At 47.9% G+C, this 9,141-nt stretch overlaps 12 non-coding genes across 12 annotated transcripts; all 12 read right to left on the bottom strand.

The window, feature by feature from the left end:
* Positions 1-273: 273 nt before the first annotated feature.
* LOC115827106 (5S ribosomal RNA) lies at positions 274-392 on the bottom strand. The gene has a single exon (XR_004025853.1). It is a non-coding gene; the product is annotated as a 5S ribosomal RNA (ribosomal RNA).
* A 1,018-nt stretch (positions 393-1,410) lies between these two features.
* On the bottom strand, positions 1,411-1,529 carry LOC115827066 (5S ribosomal RNA). The gene has a single exon (XR_004025815.1). It is a non-coding gene; the product is annotated as a 5S ribosomal RNA (ribosomal RNA).
* Positions 1,530-2,039: 510 nt separating this feature from the next.
* On the bottom strand, positions 2,040-2,158 carry LOC115827065 (5S ribosomal RNA). Its single transcript, XR_004025814.1, has one exon. It is a non-coding gene; the product is annotated as a 5S ribosomal RNA (ribosomal RNA).
* Positions 2,159-2,828: 670 nt separating this feature from the next.
* LOC115827063 (5S ribosomal RNA) lies at positions 2,829-2,947 on the bottom strand. Its single transcript, XR_004025812.1, has one exon. It is a non-coding gene; the product is annotated as a 5S ribosomal RNA (ribosomal RNA).
* Positions 2,948-3,459: 512 nt separating this feature from the next.
* Positions 3,460-3,578, bottom strand: LOC115827062 (5S ribosomal RNA). The gene has a single exon (XR_004025811.1). It is a non-coding gene; the product is annotated as a 5S ribosomal RNA (ribosomal RNA).
* Positions 3,579-4,245: 667 nt separating this feature from the next.
* LOC115827061 (5S ribosomal RNA) lies at positions 4,246-4,364 on the bottom strand. Its single transcript, XR_004025810.1, has one exon. It is a non-coding gene; the product is annotated as a 5S ribosomal RNA (ribosomal RNA).
* Positions 4,365-5,014: 650 nt separating this feature from the next.
* LOC115827059 (5S ribosomal RNA) lies at positions 5,015-5,133 on the bottom strand. The gene has a single exon (XR_004025809.1). It is a non-coding gene; the product is annotated as a 5S ribosomal RNA (ribosomal RNA).
* Positions 5,134-5,801: 668 nt separating this feature from the next.
* LOC115827058 (5S ribosomal RNA) lies at positions 5,802-5,920 on the bottom strand. The gene has a single exon (XR_004025808.1). It is a non-coding gene; the product is annotated as a 5S ribosomal RNA (ribosomal RNA).
* Positions 5,921-6,424: 504 nt separating this feature from the next.
* Positions 6,425-6,543, bottom strand: LOC115827175 (5S ribosomal RNA). The gene has a single exon (XR_004025917.1). It is a non-coding gene; the product is annotated as a 5S ribosomal RNA (ribosomal RNA).
* A 529-nt stretch (positions 6,544-7,072) lies between these two features.
* Positions 7,073-7,191, bottom strand: LOC115827174 (5S ribosomal RNA). The gene has a single exon (XR_004025916.1). It is a non-coding gene; the product is annotated as a 5S ribosomal RNA (ribosomal RNA).
* A 662-nt stretch (positions 7,192-7,853) lies between these two features.
* On the bottom strand, positions 7,854-7,972 carry LOC115827173 (5S ribosomal RNA). Its single transcript, XR_004025915.1, has one exon. It is a non-coding gene; the product is annotated as a 5S ribosomal RNA (ribosomal RNA).
* Positions 7,973-8,635: 663 nt separating this feature from the next.
* On the bottom strand, positions 8,636-8,754 carry LOC115827172 (5S ribosomal RNA). Its single transcript, XR_004025914.1, has one exon. It is a non-coding gene; the product is annotated as a 5S ribosomal RNA (ribosomal RNA).
* Positions 8,755-9,141: the final 387 nt, after the last annotated feature.

The following is a 9,141-nucleotide window of genomic DNA, read 5'->3' as shown; positions in this document are numbered from 1 at the left end:
AACAATGCAATGCATCTCCCCTGCTCTTTCCGTTTGCTACACATAACTCTATAACACACAACTTCAATACCAAGCAATTTGACTATCAGCATCAGAACACAGACAGAGACAGAGAGGGCGAGAGACACAGGAGCGAGACAGACAGACAGAGACAGAGAGTAAAAAGGACGAAATGAAAATCATCTGGACTGCCAGCGACGAGCCGAGGAAAGACAAACAAGAGACAGAGAGAAAGAGAGACAGAGAGAGAGAGGTAAAGGAAAAAAAAAAAAAAGCTTACAGCACCTGGTATTCCCAGGCGGTCTCCCATCCAAGTACTAATCAGGCCCGACCCTGCTTAGCTTCCGAGATCGGACGAGATCGGGCGTGCTCAGGGTGGTATGGCCGTAAGCGATTGCAGCCGCGGCACAAGCCCTATTTGAATATGAGCAAAGGGCTCCCCGTTTGCCTTACGACTCCTACCTCGCTTTAAGACTCTCGCTAGAACAACAATGCAATTCATCTCTCTCCTTTGCTCTTTCCTCCGCTCTCTCCAAGCAAACGAGCCCACCCAACTCCTCCAAAGGGGATCAAAATCATACAACACTTCATATGGCAACACAAACCAATATGGCATTATGCAATGCAATCAAACAGGTGCTCTTCCAAACCAAGAAAAGACGTTCATGCTACATGTATCGACCATTCGTTCCAAGCCATGGAAAAGCGGATAAGCCAGGCTGAATTAACGCAAACTTTTCGCTCGCCTGGTGTTGATATATTATTTATTTTGTTCGTTGACAGCAAAAAAAGATTGAGTGAAAGGTGGTTGAAAATTAATCTTTATAGTCGTACTTAACGAAAAAAAACCGGTTACAAAATGAATTGGTAAGGAGAAGTGTGGTCAAATAGTATGTTTTACCCAGCTCTCCTTTTCCATCGGCCTCAAAAGTCAACTGCGCCCTACGTCATATAAACTTTGCTATCTCACGTGGCATCAAGCCCGACGATAGGCACATAAAACATAAATATACATTCAAAACGCTCATAATTTTCAATAATTATTCCTATCTAAACATAAATCTTAATTCAATATGTAAAAACAAAAATGGCTATAACACTACACATATACTTCATTGTAACCACACAGACACACACACAGAGAGAGACAGAGAGAGAGAGAGAGAGAGAGAGAGACAGAGAGAGAGAGAGAATGACTGAGACATACAGACAGACACAGAGAGGGAGAGAGACATACAGACAGAGAGAGGGAGAGAGACACAGAGAGAGACAGACAGACAGACAGAGAGTAAAAAGGACGAAATGAAAATCACCTGGATTGCCAGCGAAGAGCCGAGGAAAGACAGACGAGAGACAGAGAGAAAGAGAGACAGAGAGAGAGAGGTAAGGGAAAAAAAAAAAAAAAAAAAAAGCTTACAGCACCTGGTATTCCCAGGCGGTCTCCCATCCAAGTACTAACCAGGCCCGACCCTGCTTAGCTTCCGAGATCGGACGAGATCGGGCGTGCTCAGGGTGGTATGGCCGTAAGCGAATGCAGCTGCGGCACAAGCCCTATTTGAACATGAGCAAAGGGCTCCAGTTTGCCTTACGACTCCTGCCTCGCTTTAACACTCTCGCTAGAACAACAATGCAATTCATCTCTCTCCTTTGCTCTTTCCTCCGCTCTCTCCAAGCAAACGAGCCCACCCAACTCCTCCAAAGGGATCAAACTCATACAACACTTCATATGGCAATAGAAACCAATATGGCATTATGCAATGCAATCAAACAGGTGCTCTTCCAAAACAAGAAAAGACGTTCACGCTACACATATACTTCATTGTAACCACACAGACACGCAGAAAGAGAGAGAGAGAGAGAGAGAGAGAGAATGAGTGAGACATACAGACAGAGACAGAGAGGGAGAGAGACAGACAGACAGACACAGAGTAAAAGGACGAAATGAAAATCACCTGGACTGCCAGCGAAGAGCCGAGGAAAGACAAACGAGAGACAGAGAGAAAGAGAGACAGAGAGGTGAGAAAAAAAAAAAAAAAAAAAGCTTACAGCACCTGGTATTCCCAGGCGGTCTCCCATCCAAGTACTAACCAGGCCCGACCCTGCTTAGCTTCCGAGATCGGACGAGATCGGGCGTGCTCAGGGTGGTATGGCCGTAAGCGAATGCAGCTGCGGCACAAGCCCTATTTGAACATGAGCAAAGGGCTCCCGTTTGCCTTACGACTCCTGCCTCGCTTTAAGACTCTCGCACAGGCACAGACCAGCGCCTAAATACCGGCCACACCGACCCTGACTTCAGACAGCACATTATGACGTCACAGAGCACCTGCAACCTGAAACCACTTCTTCAAACCGCGCCGCCTCACGCACTGCACTACACCCGCTTTCAACAGGCTTCCCTTTTGGGCTTTTCTTTCCTTTTCTGTTTTGACTACTGTCTGGACAAAACAACAATGGAATTCATCTCTCTCCTTTGCTCTTTCTTCCGCTCTCTCCGCGCAAACGAGCCCATCCAACTCCTCCGACGGCGATCAAAATCATACGACACTTCATATACCGACGTAAAGCAATATAGCAATATGCAATGCAATCACACAGGTGTTCTTCCAAGCCAAGAAAAAACTTTCATGCTACTGATATACTTCATTGTCCACACACACAGACAGACAGACAGACAGAGAGAGAGAGAGAGAGAGAGAGAGAGAGAGAGAGTTAAAAGGACGAAAAGAAAATCGCCTGGATTGCCAGCGAAGAGCCGAGGAAAGACAGACGAGAGACAGAGAGAAAGAGAGACAGAGAGACAGAGAGGTAAGAAAAAAAAAAAAAAAAAAAGCTTACAGCACCTGGTATTCCCAGGCGGTCTCCCATCCAAGTACTAACCAGGCCCGACCCTGCTTAGCTTCCGAGATCGGACGAGATCGGGCGTGCTCAGGGTGGTATGGCCGTAAGCGAATGCAGCTGCGGCACAAGCCCTATTTGAACATGAGCAAAGGGCTCCCGTTTGCCTTACGACTCCTGCCTCGCTTTAACACTCTCGCTAGAACAACAATGCAATTCATCTCTCTCCTTTGCTCTTTCCTCCGCTCTCTCCAAGCAAACGAGCCCACCCAACTCCTCCAAAGGGATCAAAATCATACAACACTTCATATGGCAACACAAACCAATATGGCATTATGCAATGCAATCAAACAGGTGCTCTTCCAAAACAAGAAAAGACGTTCATGCTACACATATACTTCATTGTAACCACACAGACACGCACAGAGAGAGAGAGAGAGAGAGAGAGAGAGAGAATGAGTGAGACATACAGACAGAGACAGAGAGGGAGAGAGACAGACAGACAGACACAGAGTAAAAGGACGAAATGAAAATCACCTGGATTGCCAGCGAAGAGCCGAGGAAAGACAAACGAGAGACAGAGAGAAAGAGAGACAGAGAGGTAAGGAAAAAAAAAAAAAAAAAAGCTTACAGCACCTGGTATTCCCAGGCGGTCTCCCATCCAAGTACTAACCAGGCCCGACCCTGCTTAGCTTCCGAGATCGGACGAGATCGGGCGTGCTCAGGGTGGTATGGCCGTAAGCGAATGCAGCTGCGGCACAAGCCCTATTTGAACATGAGCAAAGGGCTCCCGTTTGCCTTACGACTCCTGCCTCGCTTTAAGACTCTCGCACAGGCACAGACCAGCGCCTAAATACCGGCCACACCGACCCTGACTTCAGACAGCACATTATGACGTCACAGAGCACCTGCAACCTGAAACCACTTCTTCAAACCGCGCCGCCTCACGCACTGCACTACACCCGCTTTCAACAGGCTTCCCTTTTGGGCTTTTCTTTCCTTTTCTGTTTTGACTACTGTCTGGACAAAACAACAATGGAATTCATCTCTCTCCTTTGCTCTTTCCTCCGCTCTCTCCAGCGCAAACGAGCCCATCCAACTCTTCCGACGGCGATCAAATTCATACGACACTTCATATACCGACGTAAAGCAATATAGCAATATGCAATGCAATCACACAGGTGTTCTTCCAAGCCAAGAAAAAACTTTCATGCTACTGATATACTTCATTGTCCACACACACAGACAGACAGACAGACAGAGAGAGACAGAGAGAGAGAGAGAGAGAGTTAAAAGGACGAAAAGAAAATCGCCTGGATTGCCAGCGAAGAGCCGAGGAAAGACAGACGAGAGACAGAGAGAAAGAGAGACAGAGAGACAGAGAGGTAAGGAAAAAAAAAAAAAAAAAAAAGCTTACAGCACCTGGTATTCCCAGGCGGTCTCCCATCCAAGTACTAACCAGGCCCGACCCTGCTTAGCTTCCGAGATCGGACGAGATCGGGCGTGCTCAGGGTGGTATGGCCGTAAGCGAATGCAGCTGCGGCACAAGCCCTATTTGAACATGAGCAAAGGGCTCCCGTTTGCCTTACGACTCCTGCCTCGCTTTAAGCACTCTCGCACAGGCACAGACCAGCGCCTAAATACCGGCCACACCGACCCTGACTTCAGACAGCACATTATGACGTCACAGAGCACCTGCAACCTGAAACCACTTCTTCAAACCGCGCCGCCTCACGCACTGCACTACACCCGCTTTAAACAGGCTTCCCTTTTGGGCTTTTCTTTCCTTTTCTGTTTTGACTACTGTCTGGACAAAACAACAATGGAATTCATCTCTCTCCTTTGCTCTTTCTTCCGCTCTCTCCGCGCAAACGAGCCCATCCAACTCCTCCGACGGCGATCAAAATCATACGACACTTCATATACCGACGTAAAGCAATATAGCAATATGCAATGCAATCACACAGGTGTTCTTCCAAGCCAAGAAAAAACTTTCATGCTACTGATATACTTCATTGTCCACACACACAGACAGACAGACAGAGAGAGAGAGAGAGAGAGAGAGAGAGAGAGAGAGTTAAAAGGACGAAAAGAAAATCGCCTGGATTGCCAGCGAAGAGCCGAGGAAAGACAGACGAGAGACAGAGAGACAGAGAGGTAAGAAAAAAAAAAAAAAAAAAGCTTACAGCACCTGGTATTCCCAGGCGGTCTCCCATCCAAGTACTAACCAGGCCCGACCCTGCTTAGCTTCCGAGATCGGACGAGATCGGGCGTGCTCAGGGTGGTATGGCCGTAAGCGAATGCAGCTGCGGCACAAGCCCTATTTGAACATGAGCAAAGGGCTCCCGTTTGCCTTACGACTCCTGCCTCGCTTTAAGACTCTCGCACAGGCACAGACCAGCGCCTAAATACCGGCCACACCGACCCTGACTTCAGACAGCACATTATGACGTCACAGAGCACCTGCAACCTGAAACCACTTCTTCAAACCGCGCCGCCTCACGCACTGCACTACACCCGCTTTCAACAGGCTTCCCTTTTGGGCTTTTCTTTCCTTTTCTGTTTTGACTACTGTCTGGACAAAACAACAATGGAATTCATCTCTCTCCTTTGCTCTTTCCTCCGCTCTCTCCGCGCAAACGAGCCCATCCAACTCTTCCGACGGCGATCAAATCATACGACACTTCATATACCGACGTAAAGCAATATAGCAATATGCAATGCAATCACACAGGTGTTCTTCCAAGCCAAGAAAAAACTTTCATGCTACTGATATACTTCATTGTCCACACACACAGACAGACAGACAGACAGAGAGAGAGAGAGAGAGAGAGAGAGAGAGAGAGTTAAAAGGACGAAAAGAAAATCGCCTGGATTGCCAGCGAAGAGCCGAGGAAAGACAGACGAGAGACAGAGAGAAAGAGAGACAGAGAGACAGAGAGGTAAGGAAAAAAAAAAAAAAAAAAAGCTTACAGCACCTGGTATTCCCAGGCGGTCTCCCATCCAAGTACTAACCAGGCCCGACCCTGCTTAGCTTCCGAGATCGGACGAGATCGGGCGTGCTCAGGGTGGTATGGCCGTAAGCGAATGCAGCTGCGGCACAAGCCCTATTTGAACATGAGCAAAGGGCTCCAGTTTGCCTTACGACTCCTGCCTCGCTTTAACACTCTCGCTAGAACAACAATGCAATTCATCTCTCTCCTTTGCTCTTTCCTCCGCTCTCTCCAAGCAAACGAGCCCACCCAACTCCTCCAAAAGGGATCAAAATCATACAACACTTCATATGGCAACACAAACCAATATGGCATTATGCAATGCAATCAAACAGGTGCTCTTCCAAAACAAGAAAAGACGTTCACGCTACACATATACTTCATTGGAACCACACAGACACGCACAGAGAGAGAGAGAGAGAGAGAATGAGTGAGACATACAGACAGAGACAGAGAGGGAGAGAGACAGACAGACAGACACAGAGTAAAAGGACGAAATGAAAATCACCTGGACTGCCAGCGAAGAGCCGAGGAAAGACAAACGAGAGACAGAGAGAAAGAGAGACAGAGAGGTAAGGAAAAAAAAAAAAAAAAAAAGCTTACAGCACCTGGTATTCCCAGGCGGTCTCCCATCCAAGTACTAACCAGGCCCGACCCTGCTTAGCTTCCGAGATCGGACGAGATCGGGCGTGCTCAGGGTGGTATGGCCGTAAGCGAATGCAGCTGCGGCACAAGCCCTATTTGAACATGAGCAAAGGGCTCCCGTTTGCCTTACGACTCCTGCCTCGCTTTAAGACTCTCGCTAGAACAACAATGCAATTCATCTCTCTCCTTTGCTCTTTCCTGCGCTCTCTCCAAGCAAACGAGCCCACCCAACTCCTCCAAAGGGATCAAAATCATACAACACTTCATATGGCAACTAGCAAACCAATATGGCATTATGCAATGCAATCAAACAGGTGCTCTTCCAAAACAAGAAAAGACGTTCATGCTACACATATACTTCATTGTAACCACACAGACACGCACAGAGAGAGAGAGAGAGAGAGAGAGAGAGAGAGAGAGAGAATGAGTGAGACATACAGACAGAGACAGAGAGGGAGAGAGACAGACAGACAGACACAGAGTAAAAGGACGAAATGAAAATCACCTGGATTGCCAGCGAAGAGCCGAGGAAAGACAGACGAGAGACAGAGAGAAAGAGAGACAGAGAGACAGAGAGGTAAGAAAAAAAAAAAAAAAAAAGCTTACAGCACCTGGTATTCCCAGGCGGTCTCCCATCCAAGTACTAACCAGGCCCGACCCTGCTTAGCTTCCGAGATCGGACGAGATCGGGCGTGCTCAGGGTGGTATGGCCGTAAGCGAATGCAGCTGCGGCACAAGCCCTATTTGAACATGAGCAAAGGGCTCCCGTTTGCCTTACGACTCCTGCCTCGCTTTAAGCACTCTCGCACAGGCACAGACCAGCGCCTAAATACCGGCCACACCGACCCTGACTTCAGACAGCACATTATGACGTCACAGAGCACCTGCAACCTGCAAACCACTTCTTCAAACCGCGCCGCCTCACGCACTGCACTACACCCGCTTTAAACAGGCTTCCCTTTTGGGCTTTTCTTTCCTTTTCTGTTTTGACTACTGTCTGGACAAAACAACAATGGAATTCATCTCTCTCCTTTGCTCTTTCCTCCGCTCTCTCCGCGCAAACGAGCCCATCCAACTCCTCCGACGGCGATCAAAATCATACGACACTTCATATACCGACGTAAAGCAATATAGCAATATGCAATGCAATCACACAGGTGTTCTTCCAAGCCAAGAAAAAACTTTCATGCTACTGATATACTTCATTGTCCACACACACACAGACAGACAGACAGAGAGAGAGAGAGAGAGAGAGAGAGAGTTAAAAGGACGAAAAGAAAATCGCCTGGATTGCCAGCGAAGAGCCGAGGAAAGACAGACGAGAGACAGAGAGAAAGAGAGACAGAGAGACAGAGAGGTAAGAAAAAAAAAAAAAAAAAAAGCTTACAGCACCTGGTATTCCCAGGCGGTCTCCCATCCAAGTACTAACCAGGCCCGACCCTGCTTAGCTTCCGAGATCGGACGAGATCGGGCGTGCTCAGGGTGGTATGGCCGTAAGCGAATGCAGCTGCGGCACAAGCCCTATTTGAACATGAGCAAAGGGCTCTCGTTTGCCTTACGACTCCTGCCTCGCTTTAAGACTCTCGCACAGACACAGACCAGCGCCTAAATACCGGCCACACCGACCCTGACTTCAGACAGCACATTATGACGTCACAGAGCACCTGCAACCTGAAACCACTTCTTCAAACCGCGCCGCCTCACGCACTGCACTACACCCGCTTTAAACAGGCTTCCCTTTTGGGCTTTTCTTTCCTTTTCTGTTTTGACTACTGTCTGGACAAAACAACAATGGAATTCATCTCTCTCCTTTGCTCTTTCCTCCGCTCTCTCCAAGCAAACGAGCCCATCCAACTCTTCCGACGGCGATCAAATTCATACGACACTTCATATACCGACGTAAAGCAATATAGCAATATGCAATGCAATCACACAGGTGTTCTTCCAAGCCAAGAAAAAACTTTCATGCTACTGATATACTTCATTGTCCACACACACAGACAGACAGACAGACAGAGAGAGAGAGAGAGAGAGAGAGAGAGAGTTAAAAGGACGAAAGAAAATCGCCTGGATTGCCAGCGAAGAGCCGAGGAAAGACAGACGAGAGACAGAGAGAAAGAGAGACAGAGAGACAGAGAGGTAAGGAAAAAAAAAAAAAAAAAAGCTTACAGCACCTGGTATTCCCAGGCGGTCTCCCATCCAAGTACTAACCAGGCCCGACCCTGCTTAGCTTCCGAGATCGGACGAGATCGGGCGTGCTCAGGGTGGTATGGCCGTAAGCGAATGCAGCTGCGGCACAAGCCCTATTTGAACATGAGCAAAGGGCTCCCGTTTGCCTTACGACTCCTGCCTCGCTTTAACACTCTCGCTAGAACAACAATGCAATTCATCTCTCTCCTTTGCTCTTTCCTCCGCTCTCTCCAAGCAAACGAGCCCACCCAACTCCTCCAAAAGGGATCAAAATCATACAACACTTCATATGGCAACACAAACCAATATGGCATTATGCAATGCAATCAAACAGGTGCTCTTCCAAAACAAGAAAAGACGTTCACGCTACACATATACTTCATTGGAACAACACAGACACGCACAGAGAGAGAGAGAGAGAGAGAATGAGTGAGACATACAGACAGAGACAGAGAGGGAGAGAGACAGACAGACAGAC

The sequence above is a fragment of the Chanos chanos genome, chromosome 13, assembly GCF_902362185.1.
Source record: "Chanos chanos chromosome 13, fChaCha1.1, whole genome shotgun sequence".
Taxonomy (NCBI): Eukaryota; Metazoa; Chordata; class Actinopteri; order Gonorynchiformes; family Chanidae; genus Chanos; species Chanos chanos.
Note: the sequence above shows the minus strand (reverse complement) of the source record. Positions and strands in the feature narration are given on the sequence as shown.